This window comes from Chiloscyllium punctatum, chromosome 42, assembly GCF_047496795.1.
Source record: "Chiloscyllium punctatum isolate Juve2018m chromosome 42, sChiPun1.3, whole genome shotgun sequence".
In the NCBI taxonomy this organism is placed as follows: domain Eukaryota; kingdom Metazoa; phylum Chordata; class Chondrichthyes; order Orectolobiformes; family Hemiscylliidae; genus Chiloscyllium; species Chiloscyllium punctatum.
The window spans coordinates 15,882,682-15,904,812 of NC_092780.1; the positions used below are offsets into that span (position 1 = coordinate 15,882,682).

The window sequence follows — 22,131 nt, forward strand, 5'->3', positions numbered from 1 at the left end:
GAAGCAACTGAACATTTCAAAAATTTACTTGCACATGGCTGATTTGCACTCCATTTTGAGCAAGTATGGGCACCGAAAAGACAAATGGGTACCAGAATATTAAGGTCATAGATTGAAGATTCTTGCAGGCTGCAGAGATTTAGGAGTGTCAATTACTTTAAACCAAATTCCAAGATGGTTAACATTGCATGCACTAGTTTCCCAGAGTAACTTATATGGTTGAAATGAACCATTGTCCCCTGGAACAATTTTAATTACATGCGCACTTTAAATGCAAGTGTTATGCATAGTACAGCTGGATTTCTCAGTTGCAGTCATTGCTACAGGATAAACATTTTGTTCAGGTACATGCTAGGGCAAGGATACCAATTTCAGTTTACAGCTCAAGTGTTCTATCCTAAATAGGTTAATGGTACCCCATGCACCAATTCAATTTGAACAATTCACTTCTAAAGATCTGTCAAGAAATAAAAAAAAGTTAATCTAAATCTCACAGGAAACATTAGGATCCTGGAGAAAGAGTTGCTTCATTTTGTGATGATACTTTATTGTCAGTTACTTCTGTCCCCAAATTGACAGGCTGGTAAACAATTGCAAGACATCCAATTACAGTAGCTCCAGTTTAGTGGACTTGCAATATGGCAAGCTTCAATTGGAAGGGGGAGTGACAAAGATTAGATTCAAGGAAATTCCTCAAAAATAAAAGGGAAAATTTAAATAATTCAGAGCCTCTATTGAGGTCACTTATTTAAACAAATACAACCAAATTTTCAGAGTGCCAAATAAACAAAAGTGGGAGGCTTTAGATGGAGAACAAATGTTTGCTAGGATATCTGAAAACAAACACCAAAACACTTTAACCCATCTATTAAGAGGGACAAGTGATAGGGAGTTTGCCTGATATAATGAGACAATGGTCAACTCACTCCTGGGAGACTTTGCATCTCAAAATTTAGATTATCTGGCCACAATTAGTCAGCATCATGTAATCAAAGTGAACCCCAAAAGGGATGGACCAGCGATGTGTTTAGTGTGTGAACAGTAGCAGATCGAATTTGGATGGCTGCCAAAGCAGATTAGTTGGTAATGTCACCAATGCCAGTTACAATAAGAATGAAGTGCAAAGTCTTTGCGTGTATTTGAATTGGAGAGATTGTCTCGCAACAAAACAACTATTCTCCCCTGCACATTCCTGAATAAAACTGGTCAAACTAACAGTTGGGTGGCCTGAGAGAACTGGAGTGTGTGTTCAAACACTGGTGAAGCTTCTACCATTCACAAATGCCTCAACTGAAGGACAATATGTATGATTCAATACTGAATGTGCGCACATTCTGAAAGCAGTCCATATTTTATACCTGAACCCTGGGCTGGAGGATATAGTCTGTAAAAAACATGATGAATCCAGCATCAATAAGACAGCACAAATTTGTAACATATCTGTCAAGTGATTTAATGGAATCTTACAAAAGCTTTGTTCAGTTCTGGCTCTCTGCAGACTAACTTGGCTAATCTGACTCACCCACCTTTTCCCCTAGTTCTGCAAATCTCCTCAATGATCTAACTCCCTTTTGAAACCCATGAATGAATCTCAGCTGAGTAGTCATTTAGACTCGAAATGTTAGCTTGCCCGATTGGTGAACTCCAGCATTTTTGTTTTCAGTCAGTCAGTGAATCTACCAGCTTCATTTTTGTTGTCCCTTAGAAGGAGGCTAATGCATGCCATGGAGTTAAACACTAATGGAGGGCAGAGCTAGAGCAGGGTCAGTAAGAGACAGCCTGAAGTAAAGACTAAGGAAAATATAACAATATAGTCAATCGTACACCTTAGAGGCTTCTTGCTCTTGTTCAGCTTTCAAAGTCAGCTGCAGCCAAGTGATGCAGGGTCCATCATGGGACAGCTCTTTCCAGTAGGTGAGGTTAAAGCCAAAATCTTCTTTGGTTTCACAGCCTGAAACCATTCTGCTTATTCACTAACAGGGAGTAGAGCATTTGGGATTAAATGCTGGCCTGAAGAAGGTCTCATGTACAGTTGCTACATGATATGGTTGCCTCAATATACAAGAAAAGAAGCATCCTCATGATATTCAGTCATGCAGTGATCCATTGAGGTAATGGAAAGGATCTTCTGTATAAGGAGCACTGACAGTAAAGTCTCTACCTCTGATATTAGCCTCTAACCATTTTTCCAACTTAACACTGTCACCTTTGGAACTTGTGTCATTCACCTTAATGGCAAAGGCTGGGCATATACTGGATGGTTACAAACCAGTGGTCCACCTGATTAGAGAAAATGGAATCAGCTGGTGTCAGATTTTAAAACTGATAGCAAATTAAGCATTATTGTGTAATGAATTTGCAGTATTCAAGTTGATTATATTTACTGCTCTTCAAATTGTAGTCAGATAACCCTTTTCAACATACTTGTGTATTTCATTTCAAATGTCGCAAAACAGTCCAATTGGTGCAGAAAGGAAACTCCGATTGGTGACTGGAGAGGTGTAGGTTGCAAATCAGGATTTCAAGTGGGAAGGGCTGCAGCAAAACAAGGGGATTAAGAGGGAATTTCAGAGTTCAGATGCAAGACATTCCTACCCACAAATTAAAGACCCAAAAACTACAGAATCTGCCCTTGAAATGCAATTGTTTGTGTGAAAAGTGTACAAAACGCTGTACCTCAAAAAGGGGAAGTTACTATCAGACTACAATGGCACACTGATTAACTGGGATCTTAGTTTAACTTATACAGTCAGACATAATGTACTGCCTGCAGCAAGTTGTCTTTATAACAATCATTGCTTAATCTCATTCATTCAAACACAACAAAACACCATTTCATTCTGAATTTTCTATCAATTGGGTTGACATTTAAAAATGGCCCTCGAGTACAATTGTATGGAACACTTGTACACAGGATACCGCTGCTGACAATGGCATTAAAAGCAGTCTAAGACTTCATCACAGGCAGGTTATGCTGCCATTTACACTGAAATGGGTCAGCTGTACATAATAGGTTATCTATGGTTTCAACGACTTATTTAGGCAAAAGCATTTAGAGAAGCCAAGAAAAAAAAACAAAATTACTAGAGATTCTTCTTCTGAAGTCCAAAGCAATGCTGATTTTTGTCTCTTCACCCCCCCCCCCCCCACTTCAGTTCCAGCTGAGATGGATTTACACACTCCAGACTTCACAATTAGTGAAGCAAAGTTGCTTGATTTGAACCTGCACAGCTCAACCGCCCAAACAATTGAAACTGACTCAAGCATGCTTACTTCAGCACTGCTATTTCAGGAATAATTTATGAAGCAGCTTGAAATTGTTGAAGCTGTCAGAATGATTCATCCCCAGGCTACATCATTAGGGAAGATCACTTACAGTATTCTAAACATCACACCATAAGTTACTGTGATTTTGACCTTACTCCTTCCTAGGCTTGGTTCAGTGACAGGTTGTAGAGTTTACTGCTAAAATTTCACAATGAGTTATTCTCATTTGGAACCTTTCCAGTGGCATAGTTCTGACAATTGCCATCACTTCATAATTGAACAAGCTCCAAGAGAAAGTTACTGAAATGTTATTTTAGTTCTGCTCACAGATCCCATCTGAAGAACATTTCCCTTTGTTTTTATTTCAGATTTCCAACATTCACATGTGTTTTCATTTATGTTCACATTGACAACACTGTCTGACCCACTGGTGCAGATACTGCAATGAATTCCAAGTGAGTGCCTAACCTGCGGTTTTAAAAACTACTGGCAGATCAGACAGCAGAATGTCTCAACTGAGTTTGTCACCAATACAGTTATTGCAGTCACTTCCAGGCCATGTAGCACATGCAATGAGACAGTCATTACAAAAGACCACAAACAAAATAACTACCACAAGCTCACACAAAAAAAACACTTTCTGAAAGGAGTTCAGGCAAGATGCTTATAACTGTCCAGGAAATTATTATTAGCAACAGCATCAACTGTAGTCTTAGAAACATACAAAAGAAATAGGCATTCAGCTCTTCCAGCCTGCTCCACCACTGGATGATCATAGCAGATCATTGAATTGAATAGCTGGTTTCTGCTTTTCCAATATCCTTTCATCCCTTTAGCCCCAAGTACAATTTCCAAATTCTCCTTGAAAGTTAACATTAGACTTTGACTGCTCTCATAGCAAATTCCAGAAGCTCCCCAACACTGAAGAAATCTCTAGGTCTCAGTATCAAATGGTTTTTGCACCATATCCTTAGACTCCCCCACCATCAGGAATTCCTTCTTGCACCTGCCATGGTTTAATACTGTGAGAAACCTATAAAATGTTCAGAGATTCCCAGAAAATACAATCCCAGCTGATACATCAATTCCACCATCCTAGCAATCAAAATCAGGTAGGTAAATCTGCACTGCATTCTCTGTAGCAAGAGCATCTTTCTATCAAAAAAAAAGGACAAAAACTGAGGTGTGGGGTCTCACCATGGCACTGATAATTAAAGCTAGACATTGCTGCTCCTGTACTTATCTTTTCATTATTGAAGCAAACATACCACTTGTTGCACCTGTTTGCTTACTTTTAGTAACTAGTGTATGAGAACACCAAAGTCTCTTGTTCATTATCATCTAGCTATAAATTGAGTGAAGGTAATCTGACTTCCTGCTTTTTGTTGTTTCCAAAGTGGATACTCTCACATTTGTCCATATTATACTAAATCTGCCATACACTAGTCCACTTAGTTTGTCAAAAATCTCAAACATTTCAGCATCCTCCTCATAGCTCACTGTCCCAATCTTTGTCATTTGCAGATTTTAGATGGAACTAAAATATAACATCTCAGTCACAAAATGGAGTGGGAATAGCTAGTGTCCTAGGACTGTTCCCTCCAACCATCACATTTATAGGTGCGTTACCTAATGTCTGTCAGCCAGATATCTATCCATCGCAATACACTAACCCAAATACCATCTATTTCAGTTTTACACAAATCACTTATGCAGAACTTATTGAAACACTTCTGAAAACCCAAATAAACCACATCACTGGCTCCCCTTCATTTCCGTTACATTCTCAAATTTGGATTCTGCCCAATCCTGCCACGGATTTCCAAATGCTCACCTACAAATTCTTATAAATGGACTCTAGCAATTTTTTCAGTCAAGCTGACTATCAATAATTCTCACCTCTCCTCTTAAACAGAGTTACATTAGCTACCTCGACTCTAAAGGAATAGTTTGAGTGTATACAATATTGGAAGATGAAGACCAATGCATTCTTAGCTCCAGGGCCATTTCCTTACGTACTATGGGAGGTGCATTATCAGGGCCTTGGGATTCAATTGTCTTTAATACTAATTTCCCAACACAATTTCCCTCATTATGATTTCCTTTAGATCCTCAATTACTATACCTTGTTTCCCCCCTCCAACATTTCTGGTACATTATCTACATCTGTGAACAAAGAACCAAACCGTCTACTTGATCAGCCATTTTTGTTTCCCTTTATGATCAGATACTGGCAATTTTATGAGGAACCCACATTTGTCTTCACATACTTATGAAAACCTTTCTATGTAGTTTCTATATGCCCCACAAGAGGCTGGTACAATTACAACATTGAAAAGGCATTTGGATGGGTATATGAATAGGAAGGGTTTGGAGGGATATTGGCCGAGTGCTGGTAGGTGGGACTAGATTGGGTTGAGATATATGGTCGGCATGGACGGGTTGGACCGAATGGTCTGGTTCCATGCTGTACATCTCGATGACAATCTTACTAGTGTACTCTATTTTCCCTTTCTTAATCAGTCCTTATGTCCTCTTTTACAGAATTCTAAACTACTCCCACTCAGGTTGTTTTTTCCTGGCCAATCTCATACTAACTCATGCTCCAGATACCTTTACTTTTGCACCAGTCAGTAATAAGCAACTGCTACAGTTCATCTATGCATTTTTTGCATGTTCACCATTGTTACTTAAAGGGATGACAGTGGAAAAGCATTCTCTAATCTGATGCTGCCAATTCACACCTCGTACCATTTTAGTTTCTTCTATTTAGATTCAGGACAGAGTTGCTGATAACTCTCCATCTTGGGTCCTTCGTTTAATGGTCATTCTTCAAGATCCACAATAAATAGGCTGCTAATTACTCATTGGTCCTGTACAATTTGGACAGCCTGCTCTTGAATTAGTTCCTCTATTTTGATCTGGAAAACCATCCAGCACAGATTGCAAGAATTCCTCCTCTATGGCATTCCTAATTTGATCTGTCCAAACTGAAAGGCAACGCACCACCACCTTCAAGGACAAATCAGGGACTGAATGCTGGCTAGCCAGTGAAGCCCACGAGCGAATAATAATAAAAAAGATTAAAAACCATTCAAAGATTTTCTTTACTGCGTGCATCTCTAGTTTCTTAATACCATTCCCAACATCACTCCTACATTGTGGTCTGCACACAACCTCCATTAGTGTGCAGTTTTTTCAAAAAAACAACACATGGACTTCAATAATGTGGACCTTTGAAGAGCAAAAGCTGTATGGCTATATTGTTTCCAGTATGCTCACTAAGTTGATACAAATATTGTTCACTTATTAAAATAAGGAGCAAATTATCACCAGCCAGCCAATGAAAAACCAGGAGTTAGTCTGTTTAAACAAAATGGTTTAGTTACATTGCAGGAAGTCTCTAAAATTCCCAGTTACTTTGAAACATGGTAAAATCACCTAACTCAGTCTAGTCATAAAGACAGTATCAAATCAAAATTAACCCCATTCTTCCACAAATAACTGGTTTGACTATAATTGCCAAGGGTGCTAGCTGTGACAAGGCGAAATCCCCAAATGCCTTTTCCTCATGCTTCAAGCACTGAAATACTGAATGCAGTTTTGCAGCTAATGGCACACCTGATGTCTTGTCCAAATTTCAGCAGGCAAGTTGCTAATGAGCTATTTTCCATTAGTAAAACAGACAAGCTCAATTTTGCCCTAAACTGTTCAGAGATGCCACGTACATTAGGAATCACTAGGGTGTTTAAAATCAATGGGAAACTAGTGAAATTTCACTCTCCTTTGGGATATTAAACTACATCCAGCACAGTCTGGCACCAGCTAGATCAAATAAAACTAGAACCCTCCTAAATTTGGACTCAGTATTTTCAGGGTGGAGGTAGCTGAAAAGGCAACTTTACATATCAGACTAGGTCAAAGCAGCATGGTTGGTTGCAAAGTGCAAAATCACCATGGGGATATGTATTGAAACAAGGCAGTAAAAATTCCCAGTTAATGCCAGATCTGTGCAGCACAAGATCAGGTCACGTGGAAGTGGAATGCTACCAATAGTGGTATTGAAAGCAGACATTAATAAGGAAAGTTATCAATTCTGACAAAAAAAAAGTGTAGATAAAGTTTCAGAACAGCAATGTTGTTCCGGGTCACTTCAAGGAAAAAAATCTGGAGATGCACAGCACCTCAAGTGTGAAAAACTGTCAGATACCAGAGCGCCAATGCCTATAAAAGATACCTCAGTAAAAATCTCCACCTTCAAGGAGGAAATAATAGATAGAGAATAGCAAAAAGCCACGAGAAAGGCTTGAAAAACAATGTTTAAACTTCACAACAGCACACACTAAGTAATACAGTCAAGACTACTCACATTAAGAATTTATCCTACTTATTTCTATTTCTTTAGATGTAGAAGCTTCAGGTAAAGTTTGAGTTTTAAGTTTCAACAGCAAACAGCAGCAAATATAAATTCACTAGGATCCAAGATACATTCTTAGCAGTTACAGCAATTGCAGAAATGTTTCAATAACTTATATATCATTTGCATAAATTATGGTCCACAAATGCTCGGGTCAAATTAAATTTATATTGCATTCCTATCCACTTATCCAAGGAGGTTTGCTCTCCTGTGCTATGCATGTTTATCCACTGTTCATTTCTCTTCAGCAGTGACAGTTTATTCTAAGGGGGGGGGGGGGGGGGGGGGTGCGCTGATTAAGTAGATCCTCAATTGTAGATTTGGATGAAAAGGTGAAAGCTGCAAAAGACTGATTAAACAAGTACCAAATTGACTTGATGACTACCATTAAGAACACCCAACTTCTATACATATGCGATCACACCTGAGAACATAGTACAGGTATAGCACCTCAAATCCAATTATCTGAAAGTTGGAAACTAAAACATGCAAAAAATTCCCATCGAGTGAAATTAAAATGCAACTTACCTGGACAATCCACTGCACTGACAGCGATGTTCCAGACTAACTGTTTGTTCTCGGCTTGGTGCACGTTCTACTTCACAAAACGAGTATCCAACAAACTACTCACAGTTCAACTGAAATCTGCAAGTACAGCATGGAAATCCAAAATTGTCTCAAGGGTGCCAGATGTGAGATACCATACCTGCAGTCAAAAGGCTGTTTACAATAGTGCTAATGACAGTCAAGCATTTCAAATGCAAGGAAACAATGCAAACATCAAATTGGCTAGCTAAGCCATTCCCTTCTGGACCCATTATAAATGCAGCAGTCAATTGAAGTGGAATTATCCTTTCAAGGAAAGACTAATGACTAAACAAGAAAAAAAAGTGTGCAGAGCATGGAAGAACACTACTCCACTTTAGACTGTTTTGCCATTCAATGAGATCAGTTTTTTTAAAAAAAAGATTAGATTACTTACAGTGTGGAAACAGGTCCTTCAGCCTAACAATTCCACACCGACCCTCTGAACAGCAACCCGCCCAGACCCATTCCCCTACATTTACCCCTTCACCTAACACTACAAGCAATCTAGCATGGACAATTCACCTAACCTGCACATTTTTTTGGACTGTGGGAGGAAACCCATGCAGGCACTGGGAGAATGTGCAAACTCCACACAGACAATTGCCTGAGATGGGAATTGAACCCTGGTCTCTGGCGCTGTGCTAACCACTGTCTGTGAACCCAACTCCAGACACTTGCCTTTGCTCTGACTTAATAACTTTTGTTTACAAAAACCTTCACCTCTTGTTAAAACTTGAATTTAGTAGCTATTAACAGGGGTGGATAACTGATCAATACAATTTATGCAAATATTTACAGCAACAATTGTCAAATCCAGGGACTTTGAGTATTTTTTAATTTTAAAAATGACCAGAATAAAAGAGTTTCCACTATAACCTTCCAGATGCCAAACCCCCAGCCCAATGATTGGACCAAGAAAATAGAATGCTTTCACCACGATTAAGTGAACCAAAAACACCATTATTCAAAATTAGTTGCTATACAAGGTCACAACTTTTCAACCACTAATTGTGCAAAGATATAGTATGACCATGGTAGAGGTTACTGACTGCATTAAACTAACTAACTGAATGCCATCTTTTCCTCACACCACAGTACCAGCTTTTCATGGGTCAAGTTACTGAATTCCTGATATAAAAAAATGCTGAGGCTTGTACTTTAAGGAACATTACAAAACACAAAGGAAAGCAAATAATTTAGTGTGACCCAGCTTCCTTAAACAGCAGTAGGCCTTAATAATGCTTATACAGATGGTTTGACTTTTGCACTGTGCCATTTCCACATTAATGAAGTATTGTATTGACTGTGTCTAAAAAGATGAAAGATTAAAATCAGCTCAAGAAATTAACCAAGAGCATTTTTCAGATGGGGGGGGGGGGCAGGGGAAGAGAAGGAAAATATTTGATTGTTGCTGTCATTTTAACCAAATGCACATTTGCTCCAAGCAAGCTTCCTTTGTGTGCGCTGGACAGGGTCAAGAAAATAAAAATGTTTCTTTAAAATTCAATCTTTCTGCAAAGATAGAAAACAATAGCTGGCTGGGAAAACAGAAGAGTGAAGAGAATGGCAAAAAGACAAACTTGCACGCGGAATGGATTTCTCCCATAACGAACTACAGCAGAGGTTTTTAGGTTCTCATCAGGGCAACTTAGTGAAATTGCACTTTCAGCTTCTGAAGTAATTTAACATGAATTAAAATAATTTGTGAAATGCTAGGAGTCTATCTACAACTTTGCAGGCCAGTTATTTAAAAAGTGCTCAAGATGGTCAGAGCCCGGGGGGGAGAAAGAGAGAAAGGAGGGAATGGAGGAGAGAGAAGAAAGGGGGGGGGGGGGGGTGGAGGGAAGAGGAGGAGAAGCTAAGTTGTATAATCATAACTGTCTGCTGTTATCAGTCAGGGATCTTAAATTTACAGTATAATGCATGCAAACATTTTCCACTAGCATTCAAGAGTTGAAAGAATTTGCGAATGATTGCAAGATGTAGTTGGAAATAGTCTAATCACATTGACAGCGCAAAGAACGAGTTCCTGACTTATCTGGACACCTGCTGAGACAGTGCACAGCTGGTGGACAAGGGCAGAGTGTACAGGGGTTATACCAGGACAGTTTCAAAATGGACCAGCTGGTGTTTGCCAGACTCCAGTGCTAATTCTTGCATACATTACAATCCCCACAAAGACCATTATCTAAAACAGGGCTTACCAATCCAGCCAACTGAAGTGATTTATTAACATTCATTTTCATAACCTTTACTTCAACAAGCAAAATCAAAATGAACAAGCAAACTGCGGATTAGTAGTTATACATTACACTTTAAATAGCCAACACAAAGATAGCTCTCGCTGATTTACAGGCTGTCCCCTCAATAGATATGACATCCTGGAAAGCCACAAATTTCTGGCCTGCTCTCCTTTTGGATTCAGTTTACATTTTGCTAGAAACCAAGGTTGCTGTTTATGCAAGGGACTGCAAAAACGTACAGGCTTTGAAGCTAAAATTGGTGCAGACAACAGCTCAGGTAGTATATATTGTTAGTAGGTGGCTTGCCACTGAACAGAGCCATGGAGGGGGACACAGATAGAAGTAAAGAGAAAAATAGGTGGGGAAGGAGGGAGAGGTCTGTAGTCAAAAGTGTTTTTTGCTTTTGAGTTTACCCTCCCCTCCATATGTTGAGCTGTAATGTGAACCACTCTAGAAGCAAAGTATGCATTTCATGCCTCCACTGCTCTTTTGCAACTAAAAACTACATGACAGTAAGTTGCATAAACTGAACATCTGGATTTGCCCCACAGCATCCACATAGAAAGATTATGAAATACCTACTCAATGAATGTTGCCTTCAAAGCAGCTGTTGGCAAACGCAGAAATGTGAGCATTTTTGATAGTTCCATTTGAACTACAAACTGACAACTCAATTGAAGATACACTAACACCACCTCCACAGTACAGCATACTAGAATTCCAGTGAACTATATCATTAAGCCATTAATATTTTTGATCACTTCAATTTCCAATTTCCCTTTTGGGAAAGAATAAATGAGTCACAAGATCCACAGTTTGACAGCATTTCTATTCCACATTGCCAAAAGGGATCAAGCTAGCAACAATTGGAACAGTGTTGCAATTATAATGCCTGTCCTGAACCAGAGGCCATTAATTCAGTTTGTTATCCATAAATTTGGAAAAGCGATGCGAGAGAAAAGCAGAGACAAGCTCTTAAGAAACTACTTTAAGAATGTGCTTCAGGTAACAATACTTTCAACACAACTGGCCTTGCTTTCTTTAAACCATCAAGTCAATCATGTAATGAGAGCTAATGAAAAACCTTTGTTTTCTCGTGCTACTTCCTTAAAAAGTGTGGGGATGTGCATATTAGCATTTCCAGAGAATAATGAATCAGTTTTTCCTTTGAGACAATGTCAAAGAAAACTTCCATCTACAGCTAACAGTCTGAGAACTAATAAGCTACAAGCCCATTTGACCCAAATTCTAGAAATAAGCAAGATCAACTTGCAGAAAACATTTTTAACTGCAAAAATGTGCTATGCTTCAAGTGTTACTGCATACTGGAAAAATGTGAATCTTCAACAGCATTTTTCCCAATTACATTTTTGTTAGAGAGCTGCATTATGTGCATACAAAGATTAAAAAGGTAAAACCAAGATATGATAGTTCTACTGGGCCAAAGGGCAGCTTGCTTTTTGAGAAAGTAGTGGTGGTTTAACCTGGTTACAATAACTCAAACAGGAGCTTTAGGGGAGTCCTTCATGTTACTCTCAACTGATACAGGAATTGAACCCATGCTGTTGGTATCAGTCTGCATTGCAAATCTAGCCCACTGATAAGCACGGACATGCAATTTTTGAAGAACTGGTTAAATTGCTAAACATGTTTCTTGCTACCCACTACAATATATGTAACCAAGCAGTCCTCCAAATTTGGACCATTTTACCTATATGCTGCAGATCCATTGCTAATTTCAGTCAAAATAAAGTTTAGCATTTAAAAAAGCAGATTCCTTATTTTTTTAAAAAACTTTTTTGGTTGAAGGATGTGTGTATGTGGAAGTGTGCACATAGGTGACAAAGGAGGAGGAACATTTATCACATTTGAAAAGCGATGCAATTAAAAATCAAACCAAAAAACCATCCATTTGATCAGACCTGACAGATTGAAACCATATTTAACAGGTGACTGAATCATGTAGAACATAACTGATCAGGCTGTGTCAGAATCTTCAAGTTGTTAAATCAGACTATATTTAAAAAACAAAGAAGGGCAACGTCAAAAAAGTCAGATATTGCTCAGTACGATCCACGAACTTTAAGAACTTTCAGTTTTTCATTAACAACTGAAACTACAAGCAAAATCATGATCAGACTTAAACCAACTTGTAGGTGTTAGTGAATTTATTTTTAGGCAAAATATTGCTGCTCTTAAGTCAGATCATAATGTAAATATTTAAAACATTTTGGAGATGGTAACAGGTTAGGTATGTCTTAAATGTATGCAGTTAGCATATTATAGCTGCACCAAAGTGCATACAACAGTGTCAATTTTATACGCTATTGCAATCCAACCATTTTTGCTATAAACTGCAAGGATGAACAGGATACAACTGTACTTTGGCAGTTTGCATTCTGAGACTAGATGATGCTCAACTGTGCAGGTAGTCGTTAGGTAGGCAGAGGGGAATTACTGGTATCTATTGATTTGTACTTCAGGATGCTTTAATACCATCAAGCATTAAAAGGCATTGCAGAATTTTCATAGTTCAGTCGTAAAACAAAGCCTTGCCTCTTTAAACTCAAAACTACCTTGCACTGATAGAAAACATCAATCTGTTGGCAAATGGCACCTTATAAATGCAATTAGGTGGTCCTGCTCCAAAACACAATTGGACCCCAAATGGAAATTCCACTTAAGACCAGGGAAGATGCTTGGGAGAAACAAACAAGGGATTCTTCTTGGATAACATCGGAGACACAGTAGTATAGGGAGGTTTACTCTGCTTTTGCCAAAACTGAGACTGGGAGGGTGAAAATTTAACCATCTGAATTGCTACAAACACTAGTACATCTCTCAAATCATGCAGACATAGCAATTGTAGGTACAGGTGTGCACCAAGCAGAATCTACCTTCCTGCTTAACATTTCTTACAAATATAAACTATGTCAAATGCCATTAAAATGCACATCTCGTAACAAGCATTTAATCCTACATACATCAAGTTTATAGAAAGTCTGATCATTCAATGACTAGGCAAATTTTTGAACTTTATCAAAATCAATCCATAAAACCTTGAAGCAAGCACCATAAATGATACCCAAGAGGGAAAAAAAAAAGTGCTGCTGCTGCTGGGGGGGGGGGGGGGGGGGGGAGAAGGAGGAGAGAGAGAGAGAAAGAGATGGAATGCATTAGGATGTGGATAGATCAGTGAAACAAGAAAACATTCCTCCCTACCCTCAAGCTATACCTGGGCCACGCTCACTTCCTGGTGGAACAGGAGTGATAGAAAAAGAAACCACTTTAGTAAGTTAACCAACTGAGTTTTAGAAGAGATGCTCAAAAAGGTCAATAATAAAGTGAATGGAAGCAAAGGAACCAAACACCACTACTATCTACAGCAGCTGATGAAAGCGTTCCACTTGACTAAATCCAGCTATAAAACTCAGGAAAGTTGGGGAAATTGAAGTAATGCAAGAGAAATTCATGATGAAAGCAAGTGTGCAAATCAGAAGGGAGCATGAACGATTCAAGATCAGGTCTTCAGCTGTAACATCAAAACTCTTTAAATATGATCCCTTATAACTCACCCAAAACATTCATAAAAATCAACAGTCTTCCATGATAAAAAGATCTAAGTTGATAAAATTTGACAGATCTGTTGATGGAAGTAAAAATTTAAAACATCAAAGGAGACTCTTAAAGAGGAAAATGGCAGGAGCCACTGAAGTGACCCAAGAATTAATGGAGAAATAAAAGCAAGAATGACCAGAGGTGCTTTAAGAGACAGTAGTTCCAAGAGAACAATTTGTCACCCATCAGTCATTCAACTAAACTTCAACACCAAAATAACTGTCTCTGCACCAGGAACACTACTCCCAAGAAACCCAGAAGATATCACTAATAGGCGTGTGGGGAGGCGAGCAAAGTTGACAAAAGGCTAAAAATATACACAACCTGGCCTGCTGTGTTTTTCCAGCACCACATTTTTCAACTCTGGTCTCCAGCATCTGCAGTCCTCACTTTCTCCTAAAAATATATACAGTCATGTGCTAAATACTGACACTAGCAAAAGAAAATGTTGCAAAATTTGAATGATTCACATTTTCACTCAAGAATAATGTCACAGTATTGTTTATAACTGGAAGATATGGGAAAGGAGGAGGTTGCGCTTTTCCTTCTGTTCTTGGATGTAGATATTTCCATCCCTCATTTCTGATGGATTTTTATCATTACGTTTCTAACCAGGAGTATGCAAGCCATTTATACATGCAGGATCACTACCACTTTTACTTACATAACAGTTGTAAGTACACACTACACAAGTTATATAAAGGGAAGCAATATAGATTCCCTTCTCTATAAGAAAGCTGAGGAAAGAGGACAGGGATTAAATGAACCTTAGATTCATTTTCAGTAGCAACCCACAAAGCAATTCGTTGAATTACAGAACCTCTCAGCATAGGGAGCTGTCACAGCCTATTCTGCCTGTACCAGATTTTAAAAATCTATCCAATTTCTGAAGCTCACCCCAAACCTAAATTACTACTTAAAAACCAGCTTTCAGCATCCGCAGGTGGTAGATTACACATCAAGTTTACTGGATGAGAGAGATATCTCTACTCTCAGTCTTTTACAACTTATTTTAAAGTGAATACTCTTGTTACTGACCATCCTGTTAAATTTCTCAGAGACCAACCCACAAATTTTCACTCGCATGACTGAAAACCACCTTAACCATCTCAAAGCAAAAAATATTCACTTCTCTAATCCTACACAACTGAAGTCCTTCATTTTTGGCACAATTGTCAAATGCAGCCCAGAAACAGATTTGCCTTTCCAAATCCATTGCACAAGAAAATTTTTAAAAATTGAATAAAAGCAAAAAGAGAAAGTTGAGAGAGAAATTCAGTGAAGAACTCAATGAGCCTGCCCACTAAGGCGAATGGACAAAAACTTTTCTATTTTCCAGTCTTAACAGTATCAGGTTCTGGACGTCAGTGCAAAAAGCTATTCGTTCTTGAAAAAAAACATAACTACTGGATTCACCTTTCAGTTCTTCCTTCTGTATCGCAGTTTTAGATTAGAATCAAGGACACCTGCAATTCTGAACTCTCAAGTTTTTCAATCCAAATCAAGACTATTGCCTGCTACAACTTTCAAAGGCATTTTAAAATAGATAATTGGAATCCAGAGTAAAAGAAATTCAAATAAAATATTAAAATTATTCATATTGAGTAAATAGGAAGAACAGTTTGTTAGATCAATTGATACAGCCTCAAGCCAATCAAAAAAAGTATTCTCCTGACATGCAAAATTTGACTAAGACAGCTACACTTGAGATTTTAACCTACTTCTAGCCATTTAACAATGCATAACACTGAAGTGATAGAGGTACCAGTTTGTAACTTTACACTGGCTCAGTAAAAAAATACAAGATTTAAAGGCTATTAAAAGTTGATTCAAAGTTAGTGCAGGTAATGCTTTTCAGAACTTAAGGAACTCACCAGCATCTGTGGGATCTTTGTAAACCTGGTTCTTGACTGAATAAATGCCAGCAATAAAAGGGATCTAACTGTACTGTGCTCTGATGTTGAGTATTCCAGTAAAATCCCAAGCAATGGATTTTAGCATTTTCAATATACATTGGACCCGATTTATTCATGCAATACTTACAGAATACATGGACATTTTGTTTTTGTTTCATTTTGGATGTTGGAAATTGAATTGTGGATTGGTGGTCCTTTGCTAATTCAAAATAGACTACACTAGTGCAAATCTCCTGGAAAGGGAGAACTGTCTACAACAGAAGGGGGACACTTTTCTGGATATATAGAATAATAGACTAAATAGAATTGACTTGCAAATAGTTAAAAAGGATCTCTACAACTGCAGACTTCGAAACATTACTACAATTTACATTCTACATTTTAAAGAATGCTACACAAAATGAGGATACATCTACACAGCTATAGGTAGAAAAAGTAAACAGATAGTCTCTTTCCACATCTAGGTATCCCATGCTATCACTGAGAAAGCAGTATTTCCAAATATCTTAGCTACAATTCAGCAAACTTTGTTGCTTGTACAAATTCCCAAGACAATGAAATGCACACAGTATAAACTCCAGTGAATGTAGCGATTAAACCCCAAGACAATTGTTTCTGAGAAATGCACATTGCTAGAAAAAATTGCTAGTAAGACATGACTTGGGGGTGAGGGGGAACAAAAAAGAGGAGGGGGTGGTGGCGATCAAGAGGCAATAATATTAAGAAAAAAATATGGCTTTTACATACTTCAAGAAAGGCAGATTTAAATTCACAACATTAAAAGCAGAATTCTGAGATTGGGCTGTCATTAAAACACTAATTCAAAGACAAGGAGAGAAAAAGAGAAGCAAAGTGGGAGTCTAACAAGTAGCTAAGTTAAAAGAAATTGATTACTTCCGACTGCAAAAGAAAAAAAAGTTTACAAAACGCACTTAAAGCTTTGCACTGTGCCCCCGATTTGTTTCGCAATAAATTCACTATAAAACGGCTGACTCAGTACATGGTTTACTCATTCTGTTGTTGCCCATGAACCTGTAAAGTGAACAATTTTAACAACTCCAAAGTCGAAACCTAAAAGAAACGAACCGAAAACCAGGAACAACGCACAGTCGAGGCTTCTCAAGTTGAATCCAATCTCTCTGCCCGTAATGTTTATTTAAAAGTTCTCCCCTCACCAACAAGGATTACACTCTCACTGTTAAAGTTCTCACTGAGGGGGTTGGAGTGGGATTAGATTATATGGAGGTTGATAAGGGGGAAATGCCCAGTTCTGCTGCCAGATAAACTTGGCCCGACTCTGACAGCGGACACACCGACATTTACCTCAAGACGACTCAACAACCTCGACTTTCGCCTCCCTTTAAAGCCATAAAAACGGATACTCACTTGGCAGCACCGCAAAGCAGAGGCGATGCGTCTAATATACCCCTCCCTTCGACTTTTACTTCACTTCTCCCCGCTGCCGCCCCGCTTCTGACTTAAAAAGAAAACACCAGGCCCAAACCTCGGCCTACACTTCCGCTTTCACATGTCCGACCCGCCCAATTCACGCACTTCCGGACCTGCGCAAGCAGCGCGGTGGGCAGATCTCGGATTGACATCAGGCTCGACCAATAGACGCTGAATAGGGTGAGGTCCGGCCGGCCAATGGCACCGCGCCGCCTGCCCGGAGATGGACCAATCAGAACGTTGCCCATTGCATGCCGGGAGTTGTGGACTCAAGTCTTTGGGCATCTGGGACTACAATACCCAGGGCGCAGGGGTAGTCAACCTGACTAGGTTCCCTTGACAGAGTGTTTGACAGTGCACTGTTAGGGTACTCTTCGTTTGCACAGTTAAAAATCACACAACACCAGGTTGTAGTCCAATAGGTTTATTTGGAAGTACTACCTTTCGGAGCGCTGCCCCTTCCCTCAGGTAACTACTCCTGTTGGACTATAACCTGGTTTGAAAGGTGTGTTGCTGGAAAAGCACAGCAGGCCAGGTAGCATCCAAGGAGCAGGAGAATCGACATTTCGGGCATAAGCCCTTCTTCAGGAATGAGGCTTCTTCCCGACCTCTCCGCCCCCACCTGGTCTATCATCCTCACCTCACCTCCTTCCACCTATCGTATTTCTAGCACCCCGCCCAAACATTCCCCCCTCCCTCCCACCACCTTTTATCTCAGCCCGCTTGGCACACCAGCCTCATTCCTGAAGAAGGGCTTATGCCCGAAACGTCGATTCTACTGCTACTCGGATGCTGCCTGGCCTGCTGCGCTTTTCCAGCCCGACACCTTTCAACTCTGGTCTCCAGCATCACTTTCTCCTCCCGGACTATAACCTGGTGTTGTGTGATTTTTAACGTTCACCCCAGTCCAACACCGGCACCTCCAAATCATGACTTAGTGACCATAGCATTCTGAGTTGGGACTTGAACTTTCTAGCCCAGTGGCAAAAAATAATAATGATCACAAGACCCCCAATAACTACGCATATATGTGTGTGTGTGTGTGTTTACACATAGAAAGGTTATTTCAAATCTTTTCTAAACCTTTAATGATTATAGGATCGCCAGAGGTACTGCATGGAAGAAGACTACTTGGCCCATTTGAGCCTCTGCACCAGCATTTCACCTTTTATCCATAACCCTGAACATCCTTCCTTCACTGATCCTGATGTGATTCCTTTTGAATGCCTCAATCGAGTCCATTCCACCACGTTCTCAGGGAATACATTCTAGACCCTAACCATTAACTGTGTAAAAATAACATTCCTTGTATTGCCATTGCTTCTTTTCTATCAACTATTTTCAATCAATATCTTCTGGCTTGGTATCCTTAAACTGAGGGGAATAGTATCTCCCTAATTACCTTTTCCTAACTCTTTGATTTTGAATAACTAACAATTCTCCAAGTTAAAGCTCATTTGTGAAACATAAGAATTAGGAGCAGGCCATTTAGCCCCTTGAGCCTGCCTTGCAAGTTTTGAGAAACATTTGTCGCTTGAGGTTGAGTTATGGATGTAGGTTTGCTTGCTGACCTGGAAGGATGGACTCACTTGTCCATCAAAAATCTTCCTATCTCAGCTTTGAATATATGAAAGAACCCAGTCTCCATTGCTGAGGATTTGACAGACTTTTGACCTTCTTAGAGATAATTTTTTTTATATCTTAGCCTTAAAGAGGGGACCCTTATTTTTAAATGATATCCCAGTTGGGGTGAATTGAATCAAAGAATGGTTACATAAACAAACGTGTGTTATTGGGCTTGGTGAGCCCATGATGGCCCTCTGGAAATGCAATTGCTTTTTTATTAATTCATAGGATGTAGTTAGTCTTGGCTTGGCAAGCATTCATTGGCCATCCTTAGTTGCCTTTCAAAAAGGTGGTAGTGAGCTTCATTTTTGAACAGTCAGTAATGCAGCTGAAATCACCACTTTCTGTGTAGAATTTAAATTAATCTTACTCCCTTCAATTTCTCTCTGAATCCCATTTTAGTTTAAGAGATATTAGACAAAAAATAATCTCAAGCAATGGCACAAATATTGCCTTAGTCACTTATTATTTATTTCCATTCACAATCCCAAAGTTTATTTTCATTTTTTTACTGTTAAACAAAATAATTCATCCCTCAGTGTTCAAGGTATTCTGTCTCAAGGTATTCTACCTAATATTAATTTATATTTTATGTTTATTTGGTATTTATGAGACAACTCCTCAGAAGTTCCTCACCATGTCCAAACCAATCCACACAGACAAAAAAAAAGAACTGCTGGAATATTTTAGGTAAAAATTCTGTTTGCCTAATATTTTCTCACAGGGACAAGCCCCATTTACCTTATTACGGAGAGCTCTGATGTAGTAAAATGAGTGAAAAAATATAGAAATACACAGAAGTTGTAAGACAGAAACTGGTGATTCAGCCCAAATTTAACTTGGGAACAGGAGTAGGCCATTTGGCCCCTTGAGTTTGCTCTGCTATTCAATGAGATCATGGCTGAACTGATTACTCCACATTTCCATATGCTCTGATATCCTTCCAGTCAATTTCTTCTGAGGAATCTATCTACCACTGCCTTAAAACTCTTCAAAGATTCAGCTCCCACTGCGTTTTGAGAAAAAGAGTGCTAAAGTGTCATAACTCTCTGTGAAAAAATAAATCCTCCTTATCTCACTCTTAAATGGGTGACCCCTGGGTCTAGCTTGCCCCATGAAAGGAACCATCATTTCCCATCCTGTCAAGACACCTCAGGGCCATAGATGTATCAATCAAGTAACCTCTTTCTCTTTTCAACTTCAGTGGATAGAAGTCTAGCCATCCAACAGTTCTTTATAAGACAACCTGCCCATTCCAACCTTTGGGAGAATGTGAGGGCTGCAGATGCAGGAGTTCAGAGTCAAAGAGTGTGGTGCTGGAAAAACACAGCCGATCAGGCAGCATCCGAGGAGCAGGAGGATCGCTGTTTCGAGTATAAGCTCTTCATCAGGATTGAGTCTCATTCATGATGAAGGGCATATGCTTAACATGTTGATTCTCCTGCTCCTCTGATGCTGCCTGACAGGGCTGTGATTTTCCAGCACCACACTCTTCCATTCCAACTATTTGTCTAAACCTTCTCTAAACTGCTTCTTGCACATATATATCCTTCCTTAAATAGGCAGGCCAGTACTGTACATTCTATCCAACTATTGTCTCACAATGCCCAGTATAATCTCCCTGATTTTATATTCAACTCCCCTTGAAATAAACAATAATATTCTGTTATTTTTCTAAATTACTTGCTGTAGTAACATACTTGCATTTTCTATAAATCATGCACTGGGAAACTCAGATCCTTTCTGCGAGCTCTGCAATCCCTCAGCATTTAGATAATATGCTTATTTTTTATTCTACCAAACAAATTGGACAATTTCACATTCTTCTGTAATATTCTCCATTTACAAGATCATTTCCCCATTCACTTAATATAACGATATCCATTTGCACACCACTTGTTGCTTCTTGCCAATCAGAAAATGACCCATTTATGTCAACTTTCTATTTCCTGTTAGTGCCTCGTGTTCATGCCTAGTGTTATCTCCTACACCATGTCCTTTAATTTTCAATATTAACCTCTGATGTCGCACCTTATTAAATGCCTTATGGAATCTAAAGTAGAATTAAAAATAGTCTATATTTTCCACACAGATTATTCCACTCTCACACTTATCTAATTCTTTCACATGTAGTGTGTTGTCCACATCCATTTGTTGGAGACCCTCCATTGTGGGCGGCACGGTGGCACAGTGGTTAGCACTGCTGCCTCACAGCGCCAGAGACCCGGGTTCAATTCCCGCCTCAGGCGACTGACTGTGTGGAGTTTGCACATTCTCCCCGTGTCTGCGTGGGTTTCCTCCGGGTGCTCCGGTTTCCTCCCACAGTCCAAAGATATGCAGGTCAGGTGAATTGGCCATGCTAAATTGCCCATAGTGTTAGGTAAGGGGTAGATGTAGGGGTATGGGTGGGTTGCGCTTCAGCGGGGCGGTGTGGACTTGTTGGGCCGAAGGGCCTGTTTCCACACTGTAAGTAATCTAATCTAATCTATACATTGTTTCATTCATTTATAATATTGAACACTTCTTTCAAGCTACTGAAATCTCTTCTGCAATAGGAAAACAGCCCTAAATTCTCAAGTCTTTTATCCTGTTGGTTCATTGCCTTATGAGCAGGATCCTAGTGGACTTGTGCTGTTCACTCTCCTCTGTCTCAACACCCTTGTTGTTAGCCCAACGTTGGGAGCCACTGTGCTCTAATTATGACGTAACTGAAGTTTTATGTAGATGCACCAGCATGATACTACTTGACTTTTTTTTGGATAAAGCTCAAAAGGTCAATTTCGACTTTTGGACAACAGTTTGAAAAAGTGCACAACTATTTGATAGCAAAGAGGACCACTTGATTTTGAAACCCTGGCTTCATTTAATTTCTGCATGAATCAGACATCCCAATGTAACTTAATGGACTGAGGCCTTTGGACGAGTTAGGCATTGCTGCCAGAAAGGTGAATTACAGGGTGAGGAGTCACAACTGGAGCAGGAAAATATAATAAAATTTGATATTTAG

General features: G+C 39.3%; 1 protein-coding gene across 3 annotated transcripts in view; it reads right to left on the minus strand.

Annotated features, from left to right (window-relative positions):
• Positions 1-17,598, minus strand: part of LOC140465762 (ras-related protein Rab-5C) — a 43,991-nt gene extending 26,393 nt beyond the window's left edge. The window contains exons 1-2 of one of the 3 annotated variants that reach the window (XM_072561490.1): positions 17,436-17,593; positions 8,213-8,329 (exon numbers count right to left, since the gene is read on the minus strand). The gene's annotated coding sequence lies outside the window, so the exon portion shown is untranslated. Of the gene's footprint in view, positions 1-8,212; positions 8,348-17,435 lie in introns of those variants that run through there. The other 2 variants (XM_072561489.1, XM_072561491.1) reach the window with 2 other exon arrangements.
• Positions 17,599-22,131: the final 4,533 nt, after the last annotated feature.